The sequence below is a fragment of the Mercenaria mercenaria genome, chromosome 7 (genome assembly GCF_021730395.1).
Source record: "Mercenaria mercenaria strain notata chromosome 7, MADL_Memer_1, whole genome shotgun sequence".
NCBI lineage: Eukaryota > Metazoa > Mollusca > Bivalvia > Venerida > Veneridae > Mercenaria > Mercenaria mercenaria.
The window spans coordinates 55,619,970-55,647,297 of record NC_069367.1 but is presented as its reverse complement, the minus strand read 5'-3'; the positions used below and the strand labels follow the sequence as shown (position 1 = coordinate 55,647,297).

The 27,328-nt window shown below is 34.5% G+C and overlaps 1 protein-coding gene across 4 annotated transcripts in view; it reads right to left on the bottom strand.

Annotated features, from left to right (window-relative positions):
- Positions 1 to 27,328, bottom strand: part of LOC128558611 (uncharacterized) — a 110,443-nt gene that overhangs the window by 38,216 nt on the left and 44,899 nt on the right. The window lies entirely within an intron of this gene.

The following is a 27,328-nucleotide window of genomic DNA, read 5'->3' as shown; positions in this document are numbered from 1 at the left end:
ATTCAAGAAACATTCTTTATACTGACTGTTTGTACTGGTTATAATTCCGGAAAAAAAAAGATTATACTTGTAATGATTTCAGAAATACTACTTGTACTGATAATGATTCAAGAAACATTGTTTATACTGGTGATGTTTCCAAAAACACTGTTTATACTGGTTATGATTCCAGAAACATAGTTTTTAGTGGTAATGATTCCAGAAATACTGTTTATACTAGTTGTAATTGTAGAAACACAGATTACACTTGTAATGATTCCAGAAATACCGATGATTCCAGAAACACTGTTTAAACCGGTCATGATTCCAGAAACACCTTTTTTATACTGGCGATGATTCAAGAAAAACTGTTTATACCGGTCATAATTACAGAAACATTGTTTAAACCTGTCATGATTCCAGAAACACTTTTTTATACTGGCGATGATTCCAGAAAAACTGTTTATACCGGTCATAGTTACAGAAACATTGTTTAAACTGGTCATGATTCCAGAAACACTGTTTAGTAAGGTTTAGATGAACTGAGAGCCCTTGATAAAAAGACTTAAAAAAGGCGTCATTCATTCTGCAACATGGACCCTTTTATCGGGAAGAATTAGTCACTTGTTCGGAAATTCTTACTTCCCTGATAACTGTTAAGAAATTTATTACAGACAGGTAATAAAACATCAAAATTAAATTCTTCCACCATTTAATATCTAAACTGGCATTTTCATTACTTGATAATTTAACTTCGGTTTGAATATGCATATAAAATTTGGATATGAAATATGTTTTTTTCTTAAATTACATCACTGGAATTTTATCGATATAACTAAACATCAAATATTATTGTAAAAACAATTTCAGTTATAAAACGCATAATGGTAAGCTAAGGAAAAATATTGCGCGAGTGTGTTTGCGTGCGTGTGTGTTTTGCATTGTGTTATTACAAATGTACATTTTGCAGAAGCAAATAGTTTTTGTTGGAGCGAATTCTTACATAAAATTCTAGTGAATGTCTTGTAAAGAAATATTCCAGATAATTTAAACATTAATTTAAAATTTCGCTGTGCATGCATAAAAACCTTCTTGAATTTAGGCCTGAATAAAAACCATGTCGTATCTGGAGATGAACATTAAATGTAAATGAGCGAATATGATCCTATCAGAATTGTCAGAAGCAAAGCATTCCCCAGAGAACATCTCGTTTTCAATAATCTTTGTCTCTTTTACTGTATGATCTTGATTCAATGAATGAAATTCCTCGATAAATGCCGTTCCTTTCTGTACAGGAAATGTAAAAATACAATTATGTTAATAACTGACATTCTAAACGTTTTAGAATTATCAGTAAGATGTGATTTTTGATGCAACAGGGAGTGGACTGTCACAAGTTATCGTATGAACCCAGTGCTGCTCTGCCAGTGTATTTCCTAGTTCTGCTTTCTCTAGATCTATAACAGAAGTATCTTGGTTTTCTGCCTGTATTTTTGTCTCCACATATCCATCCCAGGACCTGTTTTAAATGCTCATCAATAGACAGAGACCCAAAGAGACTAAGTCGCTCACCTGAGGAGATCCATGATCTTTAGACCTTGTCTGTATCCATGTTTGAAGAAGATCCATCAAGTGGTTCATTGTAAGTTATTCAAATGTTTTGTTCTGGCAGCCCTTAAAATCAATCAAGCAGAACCATATGAAGACATACGAGAGAGGTCCATAAAGAAATGTTAGAAACCAAGTTTGTTCAAGATCCATCAAGTGGTACATGACAAGAAATCATTTAAAGTTGGGTTTTTTCCCCTCATATTTTTAGCTCTGGTAGTTATATTAAAAGGGGACAAACAGAACCATTTGAACAAAACTGAGTGAAGACCATACAAAGATGCTAGAGGTAGCACAGGAGTAAATAAATTTGCTATATGTTCTATGTAAAAGTAACACCCTTCTGAGAGCAGGCTCAATTAAAAAAATTACTACAAAAAAAAAAAAAAAGACTAGTAGGGGTCATGTATCTTTTAAGAGAGATTTCTGTCTGACACGTGTGTTATACCTGGAGGAAAAGATCTATAATAATCATCAAACAATTCTTCGGAAGTCGTCTATACGTCTTTCCCTGTTTATATTCTGGTAGCCCCTAAAATGACTAAACCACTTAATCAATCTTGTGAGACGACTGTCTAATGATGCTACAGACCAAGTTTCGTAAAGATCACAAAAGCTCAGACTGCCTCTAAAAAGGTCAGACCGAACCACCTTACAGAGAAGCACACAAGACTACTTCAGATCAAGTTGGGTGAAGATCAAAAGAGGTTTATGAGAAGAAGTTGTTTAAAGGCTTTTTCTATTATTAGCTCGGGCTGCTCCTAAAATTAGTCAAGCGAAACAATTTGAACAAACTGGAGAGAGCATTTAATATGGCTGTTACAGAATTCATCAAGTGGATCATGAGAGGTTCTTTCTGGTTTTAGCTCTGGCGGTCCCTAAGAGCTTTAATTTGATTTGTTTTTTTGGTTTTATGGCACACTAACACAGCACAGATATAATGGAACCAAACAGGACACAAAACTTTGGTTTCACATCTTATTTACATCGAAAAAAATAAAGTATGAAATAAAATATTTTATACGTGCACAAAAGCAAGTGTTCTGACCCTATAAGTCGGCATGCAAGGGTAAGACAGTGGTTCCAATTATTTTCTTACACAAATGGCCGTCCCAGGTCCCCTAAAATCAGTCAAGCGCAACCATCTGAACAAACGTGTGTGTGTGTGTGTGTGTGTGTGTGTGTGTGTGTGTGGGGTCCATCAATGATGCTGCATACCAAATGCTGAAGCGGATTCATCAGACAGGAAATTGCCTGAATGCTACAGACAAGGTTTGGTGTAATTCTGATCAGCAGTTTCAAAGAATATGTTTATGTAAATTGTGGACGATGGATGAAGACCGATGCCCCCGGACCATTCACCTATACTAATAGATCACTGGTTTTTTCGGTTCAGATGAGGTGAAAAGCAAAGGGTCTTGCTTGATGCTAAACTATTTCCGGCCAAACAAACACACTGTATCGAGACAAACATTCAGAGTAGCAGTTTATAGCTTAACTTTCAATGACAAATTCTACAGTGCACTGATCTCACGGTGAAAATGCTACCAAAATGTAATAGACACGTCGTGTTATTTCAGCAAGACATCGCAATGAAAATAAGAAAATATCCAACAAAATATAAACTGAGAACAATATGACTTAACTACTTTTTTTCGTGAGTATTCTATGAACATGAAGTGCAACAATTTTACGTTCAAGATAGAGATTTATAAAGAATCTAGGATCCATCCTATCTGATCTCAGATCACTGATAACCTGTAGATATTTGAGTAAAATATATTGTTGCCATGCCGTTTTATCTAACACCAGGCATTCTAGTAATGCAACTAGATAATTGTATTGAGAGGGATGTTTTTTAGGAGAGAACTTAGATGGACCTATTTCACTCACCTGAGTACCGGTTTTAAATATGTACATCTTATTTTCTAAATGTATAATTTTAAAAACATTTAACTGTCTACCTCTCGTTCTTGGAATTTGCAGGAAAAAAGATCGCTCCTGAAGCGTGGGCTGTTTATATATGGGGTAAAATGTAGTGGGCGGTTCTAAATTTTTGAAACGGATTATTTGATTGGATCTTGGAAATCATGCGGTCGCGTGCCAAATAAATGATGTTCACATTATATGTCGTAAACATTTTATTCTCTCAGTACTAGACTAAGAATAGCACAATAAAAATCCAAAAATGAGGTCACATACCTAGTTCGGTGTAGTTATACATGTTGTCATTTAGGACTAACAGTCCAATAAGTCACTTGCCAATTATTGCTTAATAAAGAGCGCTTTCCTGCTCAATAAATAGACTAAACTACTAAAAGTCTACAAACCTAAATATGCTTATATCTTTAAAGGATAAAATATACGCGAGTGTGCTTTATCAAGAGACCATAACTCTCGAAAAACCTGTGCTATCTAGCCAATAAAAACAACCTGTCCCAAGTTTTGTGACTTTACATTCTGCCTAATATGGTTATCATCGTTGGCGGAGAAATGAAAATGTTTGAAATAATATAATTATTGCATTTGTTTAATAAATTAAGGGAATAAAACATTAGATTTACTAGTTTGATAAAACCTGAACGAGATCACACAGGCACAAACATGCTGGGTAAATATTATATCAAATGTAAACACGGGGAAATACAATATGTTTTAGTAATAAATGGGTGTATAACTGCAGAACTATTGGTCCGATTTAATAAATAATTTAACTAGGACAGAAAGGCATTCATATTCTGCCGAATTAAATTTAATGTTGGCGGAGAAACAGAGGTGCTAGAGTGTAAACGTAAATATCTACATTTTCTATACATTTTGTAAAGAGTGAAAAAAAAAACGCTTATTTTCATATTAACGACATTGCTGTTATAACATGTATAATATCACGGACCGTGACTTTTCCGCAAGATTACACGATTCACAAAAAAAGAAAGAAATAACGAACAAAATGGCGTTGTTCGAAAAAAATATATCAAAATTGGACGCCAAGATATCAAACACAGGACATTGAATTATAGCTTTAATTTGTTCCTGACGGTAAAGGTAATTGAACCGATACGACTTTATGATTTTTCGCTAACGGTAACGATATTTTAAATTAAAAAAAAAACCCCAATCAGTAGGGGAATTACAATTGAACATGGGCGGGTTTTTTTTTTTTTTTTTTTTGGATGTACTATTTAGATGTAGAAAAACATCGATATGCTGATATTTATTTTGATTTTCTGATACTCATGGAAAGCAAACTACTTATTTTTGTAGCAAGTTATCGTAAATATAAGAATTAAACTACTTTAACTTTTGTTCGTCATTGCATTGGGACTTCTTCTAAATCATCAAAGTGCGATTCTTGTATTTGCAAGAAATCTCAACGAGGTTTATACCCGTATAAACGCACAAAAAAAGCAGTTAATTCTTAATTACACAAAGCAATTCTGACCATAGGCTGTAACAATCTACGTTGCCAAGACAGTATGCTAGTGAAAACAAACGTGGATAGACGAGGGATGGTTATCTAAAGACTGTGAAAGCTGGCAGTGAAACAAGTGCATGCATTTTCAGGTGAGCTGAAAAGTAAGTTTGTGTCTTTTTTCTTCCGCAGTCTTATAACTTTCTCCTGTTTTATGAATCGTACATTTTTTGGTTCACATTAGGTAGAAAAATCTCCATACATTGTAAACTGCTATTGCTATAACTACTAGACATAAACACCTGCATAATGTCCAGAAATAATAGACCACTTGGTGACCATGTGATGGAAAAACAACAATCCAGGAAATAGGAAGAAAATAGTTATCCAAATTATTGTTGCGTGTTGTATCTGAAAATACAGACCTCTACAGACCTCTAAGTCGTTTTCTAGATTTGATGTGTTGGCAGATGGCGAAGCAAATCGAAACTCTTCTTGGAGGGGAGTCGTTGATACAGTGAAAGGGTGCTGTTGTATTTACTGTAAAAGAGGTTGCTGTATTTAGTTTGATGCAGCGAAAGAGAGTTGCTGTTTTTACTGTGCTATTGTGAAAGGGAGTTGCTGTAAGAACAGTAATACAGTGAAAGAGAGTTGCTGTTTTAACTGTTTAAGGGAGTTGCAGTATTTACTATGCAGTAAGAGGGAGTCGATGTATAGAATTTACTGTGATGCAATAACAGGAGGTTGATTTATATACTGTAATACATCGAAAGGGAGTGGCTGTATTTACTTTAATGCAGTAAAAGGCATTAGACTATTTTGCTGTGATGCAATAAAAGGGAGTTGATGTATTTGCTGTGATGCAATAAAAGAGAGGTGATGTATTTGCTGTAATGCAATAAAAGAGAGGTGATGTATTTGCTGTTGTATTTGCTGTAATGCAATAAAAGAGAGGTGATGTATTTGCTGTAATGCAATAAAAGAGAGGTGATGTAATAAAAGAGAGGTGATGTATTTGCTGTTGTATTTGCTATAATGCAATAAAAGAGAGGTGATGTATTTGCTGTAATGCAATAAAAGAGAGGTGATGCAATAAAAGAGAGGTGATGTATTTGCTGTGATGCAATAAAAGAGAAGTGATGTATTTGCTGTGATGCAATAAAAGAGAGGTGATGTATTTGCTGTGATGCAATAAAAGAGAGGTGATGTATTTGCTGTGATGCAATAAAAGAGAGGTGATGTATTTGCTGTAATGCAATAAAAGAGAGGTGGTGTATTTGCTGTGATGCAATAAAAGAGAGGTGATGTAATTGCTGTAATGCAATAAAAGAGAGGTGATGTATTTGCTGTGATGCAATAAAAGAGAGGTGATGTATTTGCTGTAATGCAATAAAAGAGAGGTGATGTATTTGCTATAATGCAATAAAAGAGAGGTGATGTAATTGATGTTGCTGTGATGCAATTAAAGGGACTTGATGTAATTGCTGTAATGCGATAAAAGGGATTTGATGTTTTGCTTTGATTCAATAAAAGGGAGTTGATTTATTCGCTGTGATTCAATAAAATGGATTTGATGTTTTTGCTATGATGCAATAAAAGGGATTTGATGTTTTGCTGTAATTCAATAAAAGGGATTTGATGTTTTGCTGTGAAGCGATAAAAGGGATTTGATGTTTTTGTTGTGATACAATAAAAGGGATTTGATGTTTTGCTGTAATTCAATAAAAGGGATTTGATGTTTTTGCTGTGAAGCAATAAAAGGGATTTGATGTTTTTGTTGTGATGCAATAAAATGGATTTGATGTTTTGCTGTAATTCAATAAAAGGGATTTGATGTTTTTGTTGTGATGCAATAAAAGGGATTTGATGTTTTGCTGTAATTCAATAAAAGGGATTTGATGTTTTTGCTGTGAAGCAATAAAAGGGATTTGATGTTTTTGTTGTGATGCAATAAAGGGAATTGATGTTTTGCTGTAATTCAATAAAAGGGATTTGATGTTTTAGCTGTGAAGCAATAAAAGGGATTTGATGTTTTTGTTGTGATGCAATAAAATGGATTTGATGTTTTGCTGTAATTCAATAAAAGGGATTTGATGTTTTTGTTGTGATGCAATAAAAGGGATTTGATGTTTTGCTGTAATTCAATAAAAGGGATTTGATGTTTTTGCTGTGAAGCAATAAAAGGGATTTGATGTTTTTGTTGTGATGCAATAAAAGGGATTCGATGTTTTGCTGTAATTCAATAAAAGGGAGTTGATGTTTTTGTGGTGATGCAATAAAATGGATTTGATGTTTTGCTGTAATTCAATAAAAGGGATTTGATGTTTTTGTTGTGATGCACTAAAAGGGATTTGATGTTCTGCTGTAATTCAATAAAAGGGATTTGATGTTTTTGCTGTGAAGCAATAAAAGGGATTTGATGTTTTTGTTGTGATGCAATAAAATGGATTTGATGTTTTGCTGTAATTCAATAAAAGGGATTTGATGTTTTTGTTGTGACGCAATAAAAGGGATTTGATGTTTTGCTGTAATTCAATAAAAGGGATTTGATGTTTTGCTGTGAAGCAATAAAAGGGATTTGATGTTTTTGTTGTGATGCAATAAAATGGATTTGATGTTTTGCTGTAATTCAATAAAAGGGATTTGATGTTTTTGCTATGATGCAATAAAAGGGATTTGATGTTTTTGTTGTGATGCAATAAAATGGATTTGATGTTTTGCTGTGAAGCAATAAAAGGGATTTGATGTTTTTGTTGTGATGCAATAAAAGGGATTTGATGTTTTAGCTATGATGCAATAAAAGGGATTTGATGTTTTGCTGTAATTCAATAAAAGGGATTTGATGTATTGCTGTGATTCAATAAAAGGGATCTGATGTATTGCTATGATGCAATAAAAGGGATTTGATGTTTTTGCTGTGATTCAATAAAAGGGATTTGATGTTTTTGCTGTGAAGCAATAAAAGGGATTTGATGTTTTTGTTGTGATGCAATAAAATGGATTTTATGTTTTGCTGCGATTCAATAAAAGAGAGTTGATGTTTTGCTGTGATGCAATAAAAGGGATTTGATGTTTTTGCTGTGGTGCAATAAAATGGATTAGATGTTTTTGCTGTGATTCAATAAAATGGATTTGATGTTTTTGCAATAAAATGGATTTTATGTTTCGCTGTGATTCAATAAAATAGAGTTGACGTTTTGCTGTGATGCAATAAAAGGGAGTTTAGGTTTTTGCTGTGATTCAATAAAAGGGATTTGATGTATTTGCTGTAATGCAATAAAAGGGATTTGATGTTTTTGCTGTGAAGCAATAAAAGGGATTTGATGTTTTTGTTGTGATGCATTAAAATGGATTTTATGTGTTGCTGCGATTCAATAAAAGAGAGTTGATGTTTTGCTGTGATGCAATAAAAGGGATTTGATGTTTTTGCTGTGGTGCAATAAAATGGATTAGATGTTTTTGCTGTGATTCAATAAAATGGATTTGATGTTTTTGCAATAAAAGGGATTTGATGTTTCGCTGTGATTCAATAAAATCGAGTTGACGTTTTGCTGTGATGCAATAAAAGGGAGTTGAGGTTTTTGCTGTGATTCAATAAAAGGGATTTTATGTTTTGCTGTGATTCAATAAAAGGGATTTGATGTTTTGCTGTGATGCAATAAAATTGATTTTATGTTTTGCTGTGATGCAATAAAGAGAGTTGATGTTTTTGCTGTGATTCAATAAAATTGATTTTATGTTTTGCTGTCATGCAATAAAAGAGAGTTGACGTTTTTGCCTTCATGCAATAAAAGGGAGTTGACGTTTGTGCTTGATGCAATGAAAGAGAGTTGATGTATTTGCTGTGATGCAATAAAATAGATTTGATGTTTTTGCTGTGATTCAATAAAAGGGATTTGATGTATTGCTGTGATTCAATAAAAGAGAGTTGATGTATTTGCGGTGATACAATAAAAGGGATTTGATGTTTTTGCTGTGATTCAATAAAAGGGATTTGATGTATTTGCTGTGATGCAATAAAAGGGATTTGATGTTTTGCTGTGGTTCAATAAAATGGATTAGATGTATCTGCTGTGATTAAATAAAATAGAGTTGATGTATTTGCTGTAATGCAATAAAAGGGATTTGATGTTTTTGCTGTGAGGCAATAAAATGGATTTGATATTTTTGTTGTGATGCAATAAAATGGATTTTATGTTTTGCTGCGATTCAATAAAAGAGAGTTGATGTTTTGCTGTGATGCAATAAAAGGGATTTGATGTTTTTGCTGTGGTGCAATAAAATGGATTAGATGTTTTTGCTGTGATTCAATAAAAGAGAGTTGATGTATTTGCTGTAATGCAATAAAAGGGATTTGATGTTTTTGCTGTGAAGCAATAAAAGGGATTTGATGTTTTTGTTGTGATGCAATAAAATGGATTTTATGTTTTGCTGCGATTCAATAAAAGAGAGTTGATGTTTTGCTGTGATGCAATAAAAAGGATTTGATGTTTTTGCTGTGGTGCAATAAAATGGATTAGATGTTTTTGCTGTGATTCAATAAAACGGATTTGATGTTTTTGCAATAAAATGGATTTTATGTTTCGCTGTGATTCAATAAAATAGGGTTGACGTTTTGCTGTGATGCAATAAAAGTGATTTTATGTTTTGATGTTTTGCTGTGATTCAATAAAAGGGATTTGATGTTTTGCTGTGATGCAATAAAATTGATTTTATGTTTTGCTGTGATGCAATAAAGAGAGTTGATGTTTTTGCTGTGATTCAATAAAATTGATTTTATGTTTTGCTGTCATGCAATAAAAGGGAGTTGACGTTTTTTGCCTTGATGCAATAAAAGGGAGTTGACGTTTGTGCTTGATGCAATGAAAGAGAATTGATGTATTTGCTGTGATGCAATAAAATAGATTTGATGTTTTTGCTGTGATTCAATAAAAGGGATTTGATGTATTGCTGTGATTCAATAAAACAGAGTTGATGTATTTGCTGTGATACACTAAAAGGGATTGATGTATTTGCTTTGATTCAATTAAAGGGATTTGATGTATTTGCTGTGATTCAATAAAAGGGATTTGATGTTTTTGCTGTGATTCAATTAAAGGGAGTTGATGTATTTGCTATGATTCAATAAAACAGAGTTGATGTATTTGCTTTGATGCAATAAAAGGGATTTGATGTTTTGCTATGATTCAATAAAATGGATTAGCTGTATTTGCAGTGATTCAATAAAACAGAGTTGATGTATTTGTTTTGATTCAATAAAACAGAGTTGATGTATTTGCTGTGATTCAATAAAAGGGATCAGATGTGTTTGCTTTGATGCAATAAAAAGGAGTTGACGTTTTTGCTTTGATGCAATAAAGGGAAGTTGACGTTTTTGCTTTGATGCAATAAAAGGGAGTTGACGTTTTGCTTTGATGCAATAAAAGGAGTTGACGTTTTGCTTTGATGCAATAAAAGGGAGTTGACGTTTTTACTTTGATGCAATAAAAGGGAGTTGACGTTTTTGCTTTGATGCAATAAAAGGGAGTTGACGTTTTTACTTGATGCAATGAAAGAAAGTTGATGATTTTGCTTGATGCAATGAAAGAGAGTTGATGTTTTTGCTGTGATGCAATAAATGGGAGTTACTGTACATACTTTGATGAAAAAGGGGATTAGATGTTTTTGCTGTAATGTAATAAAAGGGAGTTACTGTATATACTTTGATGCAAAAAGGGGATTAGATGTTTTTGCTGTAATGCAATAAAAGGGAGTTAATGTTTTTGGTAGGGAGTTGACGTTTTTGCTTTGATGCAATTATATTATTATTATTATTATACCAGATTTATATAGCGCCCTTTTCATGATAAACACGTTCAAAGGCGCTTTACATATACTGCAGCCACACAGGGCGCGAAATCATCCTCTACTAGTACAGACACAGAGCGATCTGACTAGAAGGACAGAATGAGATAAAGCCCCCAGAACAGACAGAGAGAACTTTTCAAATACAGACGTGTCCAGCTAACTTAGCCTAGCTCTTTTCGAATAGACAGCCTGGTTCTTTAACGTGCCCGGTGTATAGCACCGATACACGCGAAGCCGTCTTTCCTTGGAAGAACCAGTACAGGCCTCTAGTTAGGCGGGAGACACTCAAGAGCATCTCAGAAATTTTCAGTGCCTGGACCTCTGGACTGACAGTCAAGCGTGTTACCACTAGACCGCCGGCCCATCTTAATAAAAGAGAGTTCACGTTTTTGCTTTGATGCAATAAAAGGGAGTTGACGTTTTTACTTGATGCAATAAAAGGGAGTTGACGTTTTTGCTTTGATGCAATAAAAGGGAGTTGACGTTTTTGCCTTGATGCAATAAAAGGGAGTTGACGTTTTTGCTTTGATGCAATAAAAGGGAGTTGACGTTTTTACTTTGATGCAATAAAAGGGAGTTGACGTTTTGATTTGATGCAATAAAAGGGAGTTGACGTTTTTACTTTGATGCAATAAAAGGGAGTTGACGTTTTTGCTTTGATGCAATGGAAGAGAGTTGATGTCTTGCTGTGATGCAATAAATGGGAGTTACTGTATATACTTTGTTGCAACAAGGGGGATTAGATGTTTTTGCTGTAATGCAATAAAAGGGAGTTAATGTTTTTGCTAGGGAGTTGACGTTTTTGCTTTGATGCAATAAAAGGGAGTTGACGTTTTGCTTTGATGCAATAAAAGGGATTAGATGTGTTTGCTTTGATGCAATAAAAGGGAGTTGACGTTTTGCTTTGATGCAATAAAATAGAGTTGCTGTATTTACCTTGATGTAATAAAAGGGAGTTGCTATATTTTGTGGATAACAGTGGAACAAACAGGTTATTTATTTCTTGTTAAGCTACAGCGGCATTCCGGTACTTTCTTATCGCGAAGGTCTTATCTTCTCTCGCAGCAGTATCCCCGTTATCACAGCATCTAACACGTACACGAGGTCCCAACAGAATACATCATGATCAACTACATTCCTTCAAAGCTTATTCTGAAAAGGATGTACAACCGTAATAGCCACTTCTTCATTATAAAGTATATTCTTTCTTTGAGAATAGCTAGTTCAAGCATTAACTAGGTCTGCTGTTGTTTTGCTTAGTTATGTTTTTCTTTTCTCTCTCTCTTTTTTTTTTTTTTTTTTTTTTTTTTTTTTTTTGCTTTTAAAAGTGCTTCTACTAGACTCGATTCCCCTGCTTTGGCTACAAAAATGACAACGTTGCAGTCTAAATGTCTAAATACACCATGTTGCATCACAAGGTGACTTTCTAGGCACTGGCTCTGTTCTCAGTAGATTATAAACACATCACATACAGAACGGTTAGCATTAAAGAAAATATTACAGGGAGACTATACATCATACATTAAAGAGTTTTAATGAATATTAAACAAACAAAACTTATATTGAAAGAACATCAAAAGAAATTGCGGGAATTACCTTGCTTAATTATATCAATAAAACTAAACAGAAGTTTTACGTACAAGTAGATAACTACAAACAGAAGTGGCTTTTTTTCCTAGTAGAGTAAATGTTTCTGATCACCCGCTTTTTAAAACTTCAGTGTCTATATTCGTTTGTTTGTATGTATGCTTATTTATAGTGGCCACCGGCAACCCGTATGGGCGACTCCTCCAGAAGATTGTTAGTAATGTTAGTGGGAGGATAGTGCAAGATACAGAAGAAGCTCCAATATTTCAGAAGCTTCCCTCGTTTTTTTAGCGTGCCAGGTGTAAAGCACCTATACACGGGACTCTTATCCCAATGTTAGTATTTTTATTTGGAGGAGCCGGAGCTCGAACTCACGACCCCTGATTTCGTAGTCAGTGTTACCACCGGACCACAGCGTCCACTCTATATTTGCCAAAAGTGATGCATTTTAAGTGAACATTTTCTTCTTAGAACTTGGAAACAATAGTTATTTTCTTCATCTGCTTATGTAATTATTGCACGTCTTGTTGAAAAACCAGTATCCTCTCCATCATAAATAATTGACAACATAATTAATTAAGTCTTGATTAATAAAATGAATGACGGGAAATACATGCATTCGGTATGTCGGTCACTGAATCAGGAAGTAGGAGTTGAAGTAGCGAAGTGGTGTGACACTCTGATGTGGTGTATGTATGATAATAGTTTAAGTTTTCTGGAAACGGTTCAAGACTTGGTATACATGTATATTAATTTTATCATTATCCTCTATTGTCCTCATTAAAATACAAATGGTGTAAGAAAATGAAGTTTACCATTTGTCGATTAAGCGCGTTATAAACATGCAGCATAAAATCTGTGTTGTGATAATTAAAACATCTCATATTTTTGGATAAATCAATAATCCGCCAATTACCATCATCCTTTGTTTTCACTATTCAAGGAAGCTTAATTCTGTTTGATATAGAATTGCACACTAGAATACTTTCTTATTTTATGAATGCATTTTTGGGGGCATCATAACTGAAAATGAACATCTTGTGTCAAACATTTTTTCTTCCCAGTTTAGATAGGAACGACACAGATACTACACAAAAATGAAGGTTGCTAAGAAGTGAGCGGCATCCCATTAGAACGTTAATTTTACAAGACTTCAATAAAAACGTTTCACCTGTGTCATAAAATACTACATACCGTGCCAGCCTCTCGTCAACAGACGACGTTATAACCCCATCTTATCACGTGCTTGATCAATTACACCATTACCGCTTTCTATTTGCATTGCCAAGTTTTCATGCATTTTTCTATCAATTTAAAACATCAAAGAACGTTACAAGGCATCTACAAATGAGATGTTCTCGAGATAACTTACAAAAACAAAAATAGGGTAATTAAAAAGACAGTACAACTTCGGCAATCAAGACATAAGTTGGTCTCATGTCTTACAAAACATCTGAACGTTCCAAAGTGTATACAAACATGTTTTGCGCTGATGAAAGGGGGTATGATTTGTACAAAGGTAACTGATGTCTGATGTTTTGTACATTAATGTAAAAAATAGTTTCTAGAGAGACAGAAATTAGCGGCTTGTTGGTACAGGTAGCACAAGAAATGTCTGTTGCACACTAAAAGATGCTTATCTCCCGGCAAATTAGTTTATCGGCAAGCATTAGATAAAACACACAGCATGGTTTTATAAGCAGAAATAAAACATAATACCAGAAAAAATAAATACTCTGACTTGAGAAGGAAAATGCGGCTTATATATTACTTCACACTAAAAGCTCAGAAGTCACGAGTCTGCATTTTAAATTAGGGACTGTATTTACAACACGGACACGAAGTATTTACTATAATACTTACAAGAAATGAGTGTTGACTATATTTACAATACAGGTAACCCTTTTTCATTTCCGAGAGTTTTGACTAAATTAACAATATAGGTAGCCTTTATCTGTTTCCGAAAGGTTAGGTTAGATTTGCAAGAGATGTAGCTCTTACTCGTTACCGAAAGTTTAGACATGCATGTAGCGTTTATTTTTTTTTTCCCCGATTTTTATCTCTCTACATTTACAAAATGATGTAGCGTTATGACACGAAGCTAGAGACATTATTACAGATTCCTAAGTCAAAATACTTGTATTGTTTTGAAGTGTTTATTGTCAACTTTGATTACCCTGATGACAGGACGAGTCGTAAACTGTCAGACACTGCCATTCCGCGTAGACAGTTCCAGAATTATTTCCTTTAACACATAATCCCCACCAGTAAATCAGCGATGGAGCCGAGCTGCCACTCAAACTATAGTTCTCCTTCAATCCCGCTAATTGTATATTGAATGGAATACATTATGAGAAAAGGGAATTCATAACCGTATCTGCAGATCTTATTCTGCAATCCTGCATGATACTAGTTAGACATGCCGACAAACCTGTAATGGCAAACATGGGGAAATGTAAATGATTAAAAATCTAGAACACAGTTACAAGTCAATGTCTTTCAGCGAATTACTCTGTACTTTCATACTATTCTTCTCAAAAATTATTTTCCTATTTGTATGATGAAAGATGCTGAATGTTCAAGTATTGAGGTGGTGTGATTTTTGTTCTAACACAACCTTTCGCAATATTGTATTTTAGCTTCCTCTGAAAATTGTGATAAATGTCATGCAGCACTTAAAATATATTTACATGAGAAAAGGATGAGAGACCCCTACCAATGAAACGCGAATCGGAATGAAAAGACGTACATATACTTCTATGAAAATAATAATCTCCGAAACTGCTACAAGGGCCTACTCCCCACTGACAAATGTCGGAAACTGTTGTAAAATATTAAACAATCAGCGTTTTAGTGTTAATAGAGAATGCATTTTCCTCGAAAAAAAAAACAAAAAAACAGTTATACCTAGGCGTTGATTTGTGCAATGCATGTCGGTTTTTTGTAATAATGATAAATGCATGTGTTTGCCCAGGTATTTACTTGATAACCACGTGATAACCGCCTTTGTCGTAACAAATTTGATAAATGAAATGTCTGAAGCAAAAACTTTTAATTTAGTTGTATTACATGACAGACCTGTAAAATAAAGCTATAAATTTTCAAAACTGATATTATAGACTAATAAAAGTTCAATTTAAGTTTAAAAACAATATCTAACATGTCCCGTTATGGAAACTTCAAATAGACCAATTAAGCAAAAACTTGTACATGTATCAAATAACAAAATGTATTACAAAAAATCGTAATAAAATGCGAACTACTTTACACTTGTCATACAATTACTATATTTGTTGCGAGCTCCTCAGGCAGTATAGATACAATAATTAACACATCTAATGGTCTGAAACCCATTTATACAATTTACCCATGTGGCAGGCACTAAATGAACTGTTGTAACAGAGAAAAGCTAGTTTATCTGACTGACAATCTTGCTTTTCTCCAATTATGCAATCATCTATCATGATTCTATCATGGACTGTGAATGTGCACACAATAAGAACCTGAGACCAACCATTTACTATATTAGGTCAAACAAGAAAATAATTCACAACAAATTGTACAGAAAATTGCCTTTTTTTTCTGGTTGAGAAAACATGTAAACAGATGCCGCTTGACTTCAAAAGGATTCAATTTAACATCGGGCTAATTATATAAATACACACATGCATATAACTTTGTATCGTTTTTCATTTTTCTTAGTTACTTAGCAGTTCGTTTGAAGATACCAAAAACAAACTACTTGGTATCTGTTTTACGGGGTTTTCTAATTTGCTATCATTAAACCGACACTTGTATGCGCAAATTGATCGTCTCAGCGAATTAGCAACCCTCTCTTACAGTCTTCATTCTGTTTTATTGAGTTAAATCCTAATAAAGAATACTCGCGATGCTATTGGTAAACACGATGTTAAAAGATCTTTGTGAACCAGGCTAAATTGTAATTAATTTAAGTAATTTAATGATTTCACCTCACGTAGATCAACGATATGTCATCTTCAGGGTGAAGCGCAGGAGAAAGCGCTAATGCAGAAATTTGCACAGATATATTTGATATATTGATCAGCATGAAACACTAGAACATCTCCGGAAAAGAAACCGTTTTCATCTGTGTCTGAAAATTGGAATGTCTGAAAATTGGAACTAGAAAAACAACACTGCCAGAACATGTATAAATTCACAGACAAGACAACGTACATAACTTGTAAACTTGCTAACCATAAAACATCTTATTAAGACACAGTTCGTCTGTGTGCATATCGCTGCAATATGACCTGTTACATCGCAGACATTTATATCACTATCGGTACACTTCCTGTCGAATTAAAAAGCATTACCATATATGTTACTATCAAATTGTTACAAGTCTATCTGTATCATGAGCAGTGTAAAGTTCTTACAAACGTTGAAGAAAAAATAACTGTATGATATTATTTTTTAACTTTTCCCGGTATCTTGACTGTAACAGTGGTTTTTATTGTTGGATTTTTACTTACACAATGTAGGTCACATGACTGCTTACGTTAATGTAGAGGATCTAATCAACTGACCAATAAAAACTAAAGGTAACAAATACAGAGTTTAATAACCGGTGACTGATATATACTAGTTATTGCGTGATAGCCGCCCTCTCGTGAATAATGACCCCGAACCTTACGCACATTAGATCAGACAAATGCGGGCACAATTATTCCTAATAAAGTTATTTTATATCCAAAGCTGGGTTCTGAAAGGAGTAAGCGATTCAACGCCATTTTAATCACACGGGTCTGAATCGTCTAGCCAGTAACCTTAAAATATAAGGCTGTTACAGATATAGTTAAGATAAAAAATGAATAGTAAAATGCTGAGGCGGTGTAACATATGACATTGTCACACGTATATCAAAAAGACCAGGTTCGTGTAACAAGTGTAACAGCGGAGCATGTAGTTGCATCCATCATTCTACTGTCGTGTGCGATGTTTCATGTTTCCCCCCATCCTGTCATGAGTATCGATCAATGACAGAAAATCCTCTAGTTTAGAAATCATAAGGCGCTTAAATACACGACAATTTGTTTACACAATCCTATCTTAGAACATAATGGTTAATGGCCCTACCGGGCCGTATTTGCGCAACAATTTATCACTCAAATACAAATCACTATTCCTGCCAATAAACTCGCTGCATTTGCTTTTCTTCGAGGTTATTTTATCATCAGAACTTCCGGTTATAATCGTTCTCTTTCTGTTTGAGGTATTGATTTTTTTCTGTTCTATTTGATGCATCATTAACATTGCTTTATACTTCTGGCAAAGATGAAAGACTAAAAATCTCTGGAAATATTAATACCTTTGTTTTTAAGTAAAAGAAACAAAGATTTTTATAGCATAATGATGTTAAGGGACCGTTTACAAGAACATGTGTAGCAAACAATATATTCTGATGAAAGAAAATACACCGTGAAAAAAACAACAAGAATTCTAAGTATTCACATCAAAGAGTCTTATGTCAAAACTCCACTAAAGTTTACATCAAAGAACTTTCTATGGTGATAGCAAAACTATGATTGATGAAAGCTTTTAACTCGATTCTTAAATTCCATTGTAGTTACAGTCTCGTACAAATAACACCCAAGTTTTATCTAACTGAAGTATTTCTATTAATTAAAAACATGCATTCCCTGTTTGTAAGTCTCAGACAGTCGTAAATTTTTTATTTTATGTCAACGAGGTAGAATATCTCTGATACTTTCTGTTTTAAGGCTACTCCCACTGAACTCAAAATTCTCAACACTCCTGTTTTGCCTACAGATAAGGGTAAACTATTTTTTTACGTGGACAAATAATTGAGAAAAGCAATAAAGTGTTCTTGTTGTGTGCTCTTCTGTTTCAGACAGTCAAGACTGTCATAACTTTGTGCCCTTAAGATTTGTCTATCGTAATTAAATCAACTGACACGATAAAAACTGAAGTTTAATAACAGGCTGCTGCTCTTTGTAACGGTAACCACCCTTTAGCGAATAATGGCCCGAAGGCAGTGAAACCGTTACAGCAAGCAATTAAGAAATAATGTGTAGAAAAACTGTGTTTTAACGTACGGTTATTAATACACGGAAAGACGTTATACGTCCACGGAATAATTTCACGAGGGCGTAGCCAGTGAATTATTCTGACGACGTATAAGCCATTTTGGATGGATTAATTTAGGTAAAACACGATTTTGATTTACATTATTTCGATTCTAATATACCCATCATCTAAAACAGTACATAAAATATAGCAGCGCTCTTTTTTGGTCGCAACAAAAACATTGACGTCATCGCACGTTAACGTGACGTCATTTTAGCGTAAGCGTATATTAACAGAAACAAGCATATTAGAATGCTTCTGAAATACCTATGCTGTCATTTATTAATGAACAACCCCGAATTGACTCAGTTTTATAAGAAACCAGCTGATTAAAGTGACGTCATATAAATATATCATCACACTGATACCTTATAACTTACGTGCATGTTCTACATCCACGAACGCTGCATAGGTTAAAATAGTAAACTGAAAATTAATAATTTGTAATAATCCTGAAACAAAAAAAAAACATGGCGTAAACAAAATAATATACGAGCGAAGAAGCTGTAACCAATCTTTGGTTTTAAAACCGGATCTTTTAAAACTCTGTACAAACGTGATATCAAATAAGTGATCAGCAGATATGTAAACGTACGCGTAAGATAATGATTTTTTTTGTGTGTGTTTTTGTTTTGTTGATATAACTTGTTCATAATTATACATACGGAAACAAGCGTTAAAGCCTACTGTTATCGAACGTTTCTCTAGGTCGCGAAAAAACAGATGACAATATTATTCTGCTGTTGGCATCCGAAGCGCCATCTACTATTATGCTAAAAGCTAGAATCACTATGTCCCGGATCCGAAGCAATCCGGGAATGGGAATCCAGAACTCATCCGCAAGCCAATCCGGGGCAGTGTGATTCTAGCTTAAAGGAGCATCCATGATAGTCAAAAACATCTTTATTCACAGTTTTGAATACACTGCGAAAGTATATACAGGAAATGAAATAAGTACAGACTTTCGCTGTTTTCAGACAGCGCTTAGCGCAGATTTGACAGTCTAGTTGACTGTGGTTTTGTCTCAAGATATAAATAACATAATGATGGAATTGTGAGAGTATTCACATTTCAGATATTCATAAATGTCTTTATAATTAACAGTAAGGTAGCGGTTCTGTAATGACACTCGGCAATTTCCGTACAATTACGTATTCTAGTATACAGATTCGGTATCATTCAGCCATATAAGATAAATACTTTTTTTCATAACAACCGGAGCATGCCGAAATTGCATACGAGGAATACGCGATGGCATGGAAATGCCATTTTTCACCAGACTCAACAAAATTAGAAGGCATCTCTGAACGTTATAGCATTTCATATTCTAATGAATATGCGAGGATTGGCAAAGAATTTTGCAACAATGTGCTGTTAGAAATTACTGAACTCAACCGTACTGCCACTGTAACCTTTTACTCGGCAAATTTCATACTACCGATATATATATATATATATATATTGATAAGTATAAACTTTCACATCATTTTTCGATATCGGTTCAAGTAATTTCTGACAAAAAAACTGTTACTTAAACTGAGGATCAGACAATAAAGACACTGTAAACGTATTTTCCTTCTAATAATATATTGTAGGAGATAATATTTGTGACAAACATTTCAATCAATATCTTGATGGAATTATCTGTCAAGAAGCAATAAAACACGGCCATAACCGCTATACAGACTGCCTTGTAATGTCTGCTATGGTCGGTAGTTGAACACAAGGCGGTCGTAACTAGTTGGTAATAACAACGTATTTACAATAATCTATTTCCTTACACAAGATCTATGTCCCTAAGGTTACATACCTATAAATAGTTTTACACAGAATCACTGTTTAATGTTTTGAGTCACTGTGACTAACCTTTTGCATTTAACTTTATTTTGCTGAACAAACTTTGTTACACACAGAATCATCAACTTTTTTATATGGAAATCCATGAGTTTCTGTCACGATTTGGCGGTTGAATGACATCACTGACGAAAAAGGCAGCATTTTTTTTAAAATTTCCATTACTTCAACATATTAATAAAGCCATAAGTTTATGACCATGTTTCATAATTCTCTCAAATTTGTTTGTTTTATAGCAGAAAACAATTATACCCTTGTAGCCGTTTTTGACAACTTAGCATATCAAACACATAGAACAGCCTCGCAAGTTCGCTTTTGTCAAACATTTACATTTATAGGTCTGTAACCCCTAGGTCTAGATTTATAGGTCTGTAACCCCTAGGTCAAGATTTATAATAACCCCTAGGTCAAGATTTATAGGTCTGTAACCACTAGGTCAAAACTTAAGAATTATATATAAAGTCTTCGGTGTATAACATTATATTACTATTATTTCTAGTCTTAACATCAAAACCACATCAAAAACGCAACTGAGTTCTTTTAAATAAAGCTAAATTGTTTTCTGCATGTTTATGCACGTTGTCACGGCAACTGTTTTCAATTTTGTTGCTGCTGTTGTTGTTGTTGTTACTTTTCTGCGGAATTGTTTTTGTTAGATACGGGTATGTGCTTGTCTTTCATCTTCACAAAATTAAAACATACTTACATTGCAAATCACTTACATAACAAATAATTCTACTAATTAATATTTTAGCATATATGAAACACTCTCTTCTGAGAAATAGAATCTGTGAAGGAGATGTGTTTTATTTAATCTGTACGTTCATATTTATGAGAAAGTCTAACAAAAAGAACTGATGTAAATCAAACAAATGCACGGGTTGCTCGAACAAAAAACGAAACTAAATGAAGGTTTTACGTTGTAGAAAACAGAAGACATATAGTTGGCATTTACCGTCACAGTGATCCGTCATCCACTTTTCAACGTAGAAGCTTGTTAGGCTAATTCTTATCTGAGAATAACACACATAATAACATTGGGTCAACCATTGATTTGCAAAAATTCCAGAAATCTTCTTGGAGAAAACAATCTTGGGACGCAACTACAATCACAAGTACTGTCTCATTTGCATTTTGTGTCGTGATGCTGTTACAGCCGTACAAATAGCGCCACATTCTGGTGACAGGAATTATTGAACAATGTGCCACATGTTGGCTGTTGTGAAGTGTGAAGATTAAACTGGAATTCCGGGCAAAGAATTTTATGCCTTAAAGGTTTTGCAATCCGTGCAGCGACACTGTTGTATCTGACAATCCTTATGCAAAGTAAATTTCACATTTTAATAGTGTGGAAGGACCTTCGAATTCGTCGTGCTAACTGCCAAATGATGAGTGCGGAATATTTTATGCCAAATACTAATTGCTAAATGCTTAATGTCAAATACTGACTCTCAAACTTGTTAAATGATAAATGCTAATTGTAAACTGCAAAATGAGAAAACATACATACCAAATGCTTAGTTAGATAAAGAGCTGAACATACAAGTTAACGAATACATCCTTTAAATGTAGTCAGTGGCCGTCGCATTTAAAAAATTAAGACAGTTTTGGTCCCACGTTCACATTACTGGTAAAAGATACTATTATAGATAGAGTACTGTATGAAACTCATTAAGTCAAAGCATTTATCATTTGGCATTTACCATTAAATATCTGACATTTGGCACTTAACATTTTTAACTAAGTGATATAGTATTCGTTATGTAGCCTTTGTCATTTTGGCGTTTAGCATTTAGCTTTTGGCAATGCCCTTCCATATTATTTACAACAATATATCATTTTTTCAACCAAGAGATTTTCTAATTAATTTCAACTATACTAGTTAGGTATTTTTGAACTGTTTTTGTTTTTTTTTTTTTCTTCTTCCAGAAACGTATACTTATAACAACATTAGATTCTTGCATGATGTGGATTCCAGTATTTTCACCGGTCCCGGAAAACTTCATCGTCAGATAACTTTTATGTTGTAAATAGTTTTGTTTTGTTTTAGTTCGGTTTAACGTCGCGCCGACACAATTATAGCTCATATGGCGACTTTCCAGCTTTGGAGATGCATTATTTCATCAAGAGCGGGCACCTGGGTAGAACCACCGACCTTCCGTAAGCCAGCTGGATGGCTTCCTCAATTGAAGAATTCAGCGCCCCGAGTGAGGCTCGAACCCACATCGGTGAGTGGCAAGTGATTTCAAGTCAGCGACCTTAACCACTCGGCCACAGAGGCCCCCATGTGTTGTAAATGGCGTACAACGAACTACATATAAGTAAAGGAATTTTACAGTAACTTGTATTTCATTGCACGAATAAAAATCAAACACCTTGATAGTTCCTCTTTGTTGCTTAAAATTTTGTTTCAAATCCGATATTTTATCAAAAAATCCATAACGTTACACTGCCATTGATAAAACAAAACCGGAGCTAAAAAATGTTATTTATCTTTGAACCATGTTTACAGACTTTGAATTCCCGCGCTTTGTGTAAATACGCTGCTATATAGAAATCCATTAGTTTGATTTTTTACTACAATTTCTTTAATATGGTAAGCAAGAAAAATATTCTATCACTGACAGTATGTGCGGATGGAAATACCCGGCTCTCGGGGTAACTATTTACGCGGTAATTCGGCAGAACCTCGTGACCGCCTAAACAGTGACCCCCGAACAGGTTATCCCCATCTGCACCTACAACATATGAAAGAAGCTTACGTATTCAAACGCCATTTCATTACAAAACGTAAATCAGTATGATGACTCCTTTTTACGCGAAGGGTAGAAAATATGAGCCGCACCATGAGAAAACCAGCATTGTGGCTTTGCGACCAGCATGGATCCAGACCAGCCTGCGCATCCGCGCAGTCTGGTCAGGATCCATGCTGTTCTCTAATGGTTTCTCTAATTGCAATAGGCTTTGAAAGCCAACAGCATGGATCCTGACCAGACTGCGCGGATGCGCAGGCTGGTCTGGATCCATGCTGGTCGCAAAGCAACTATGTTGGTTTTCTCATGGCGCGACTCATATCATAAACATCTTTAATTGTTTCCTGTATTCAGGAGTCACATGACACCAGTTACGATGAACCTTACGAAATGTAAAATGATACATACTTATACATCTCAATACCAAGATTAAATACAATTATTACTGTATATAATAACATCCTTTATTGCTGACACCAACAGCAGATCTATTATGGTCTGTAATAACACCCCTTCAGTGTCTCTTACTATTATTACATGCATGGTATATATGACTGAAAAGATAACTTGAGCCGTGCCATGAAAAAACCAACATAGTTGCTTTGCGACCAGCAAGGATCCAGACCAGCCTGCGCATCCGTGCAGTCTGGTCAGGATCCATGCTGTTGGCTTTCAAAGCCTATTGCAATTAGAGAAACCATTAGAGAACAACATGGATCCTGACCAGACTGCGCGGATGCGCAGGATGGTCTGGATCCATGCTGGTCGCAAAGCCACAATGTATGGTGCAGCTCATATTTTCTACTCTTCGCGTAAAAAGGCCGAAGGTCGAGGGCCAACACGACTACCCGAGGACAAATAACTAGGCCAATGTAAAAATGACTTGATAATGATGATACTATATTTATTATTCAACTTCTAAATACTCAGAACTCTTTGAAATACTAATCAACTTTGATAATGTGGCAGTTGACCTCATTACAATCGACACTGTTTATTTTCCAATACAGGTAAATCCAATAATTGCTTTGCAATAGATCTTTGACGGATTATCTTTTAACACCCCTGGACTTATTAGACTCAACTGCCACACTATCAAAGTTTATTAGTACTTTATGGCAATTATGCACATTCAGGTCAAATTATTTTAATATTATTAACTTAATCCCGGATGGCAGAATAATAACTTCTGCAACTTAAAAAGATAGGTTTGTGTGTAGGTACTTGTAATTAATCTCAAAGTATATTGTGATGCCTCGATAAAATCAGCAATAAGGGTAACTTAGCAATAAGGGTAACTTACCATATTTATTTTCTCTAGTGATTTGAGCCGGTTCATTTGATTTTGAGCTGTGCTAGAAACTGCTTTGAATGTCATTTGTTTGCAGGCTGCTGGTGACTAGACACAAAGTGTACACACACGTGTTGATCAAAATAAAACATCTGACCAAGTACATGTTAACACCCATATAACTCGTTTTATTCTCATCTAATTTTTTTTACAGTTATTCGCTACTCCAATTATGCATCCTTTTTCTAGCATGCGAATCGCTATTGCAATTGCACAGATAATCTGCCTAACTTTCAAAAGGTACTGATATGAGCAAAACAGCAAACCCGCCGTCAGTTCTTTTGCCAGTAAGTTATAAATTACTGAACGTACAGTTTTGAAATTTCATGATTTCAAAAAAAAAAAAAATGCTATCAGATAAATTCGTTCTTTGTACAACTTTATCGTCACAAAAATACACTAAAACATCTAGAATTTACAAACTAGCGAAAACGTTATAAGGAAAGAAAATGACAACAAAAACCAAATAATGGCGTTGTCCTGTTTCATCGTAAAAGAGCATTTAAAATGTGTGTGACATTTTAAACATAACTTGTAAAATTTCCTTGTTGGCGGGTAAGCTCTTAGGTTCAGTTTTCTGTATAAGATAAGTGTCATCCTTTTAATTAGTCTGAGTTTTGCAAAGTTTTCTCAATATTTTCCAAGAAAATGTCAGACTTGTTTACGAACTAAACTATCACAGACGCCGGAAGTATCGTTATCATCTACATAAGACTTACATCGACATCGTACGTCTGCTCAGAGTCGCACTTGGTTATTACATGAATCTAGTCGATAAAACTTCTGTCTAAACTGTGGAAAATGTAACTGTATCATTCTTGTGTAAATAAAAATGGCGTCGTTTAAAAATCAAACAAAAGTAACGTCTCCGCATTGGTCCTCTCCTTAGAACCGATCAAAATGCTTGAATCCTGTATTGGCCCTGATTGTTTTTTACGTATTGGCCCTGACTTCTCATATTGGCTCAGTTGAGTTTGGTATAAGTTTAATTTATTTCATATTATTTGTTTAATTTACCCAATATCGTGTCGTTGAATAATAATCTGAATTGTTGGATCATTTCTGTATTTGTACGGAATCTTCGTCAATTAATTGCAGGTTACCTGCACCAGCAAATTAAACAAAGCGCAGGAACTTTACGTCCATTAACAGGAAATACGTCATGACCGTTACAAAGACAAAAGCAACGTAATGACTGCGGTTTTATTTTATCACATGTAGTAAAGTGTTGTGTTTTTTCTCTGCCAGTCAGATGCTAGTTGTATAACATAAAAACCTAAAGTATTTATGAAAAGCTTTTCTGCAAGAAGCTATAATTCTACTAGACAGTAGATGCCTTGGGTCACATCTGATGATGGTTTATGTTCGTGCCTTTATCAAATATAAAACATAAAGACCAACATATCTCTGGGAAAATGTGATATAAACTTAATCAAAAGTCTAGGAATATGAAAAGAACGGTATCAATAGCTTTTAGCGGAGCTAAATTTAGAACAAGTTATTTTATTAAATTTGGCAACCACCTAAGTATATCACCTCTTTTGGCTTATTCACTTCAATACTGGCGTGCCGAGATGCCTGCATCTTTAAGTGTTACAAAGCTCGTCAACTGCGGAATGAAAAAGAAATGAATATTTACATCTACGCAAAGTACTGATGGAAATTTCAAAAGAGATCTTCTTTCCTTTTTTGAAACTATTGTTGAGACTTCAGAATGATTTTGCAGAAACATTCTCATTGGATTAACCGCTGCCAAAGATGGTCAAAAACGCCGCGATTCACAAAAAACAGCCGTCAGAGACGGGACTTATTTTTCCTATAGTGTGTATACTACTGCCAACCCTGTAACTATAGATGCCAGGAACAAGTCACGGGTTTCATGCTTACAGAATCTACTGTATCCGCTCTAAAAGTAAACCATATACTAAGAACTTGCGATTTCATTCTTGTTTTCCTAAAAATGCCGTTTATAAGAGTAGATAACTCTTTTTCATTACTGGTGACCTATGACTTTTATTGCATATCTTTGTTTCTTAGATGATTGTCCTTCAATATCCAAAGTTTGAAGAAATCCTATTATTGATCTCACTTTCAGATGGACAGGAATAAAAAATACATGTACTACAATAATGATAACGATTATGATAATAACAATGATGGGGTGATGATAATTTTTTGTAATTATAGTATCATTATGAATAACAACAACAACAACACATAATATTTCACTTGCTTCGTATCAAAATCTAGAAACTGGCCAGTAACAAAATGGCATACAAGGACGGGTTACCAAACCCATTCTTTGCAGACAAAACTGTATATCCTGGTCGTTGTTAAAGGCAAACTGCCCCACCTAACTGTAAAATGATTACATATAAAGTTGACTGGAATGACTACACAATTAGGGGAGACAAAACAATATGATACCCAGAAAATATAATCCTACATCAATCCCAAATCCCAAATGACCTTAAAATTGATCTGTCAACACGCTTTACTGTGATAAAAGATCCAGTTATAATAACCTTATACTGCATTGATTTGTCAAATGTAACATTAACAATGATGAAAGGGAGTAACGATTATATAATTCGGATGTTCCCGGCATTGATCGCCCATCAGTATAGTCTGCTATGGAAGATTCTAATTATTTCAGAGGCAAATCACGCGGTGAGGTTTTATCCTTAATTCCTCTCCCTGATTTGCATTCTGTACCGTGATTGTGTTTTGTAGACAGAAAAGAAATGTCAAGTTTTTGCCTGGTGAAACTACTCAACAGTTTGTCACTTCTTCTCAAGAAAGAAAAAAAGCGGGAAAATGTAAAAG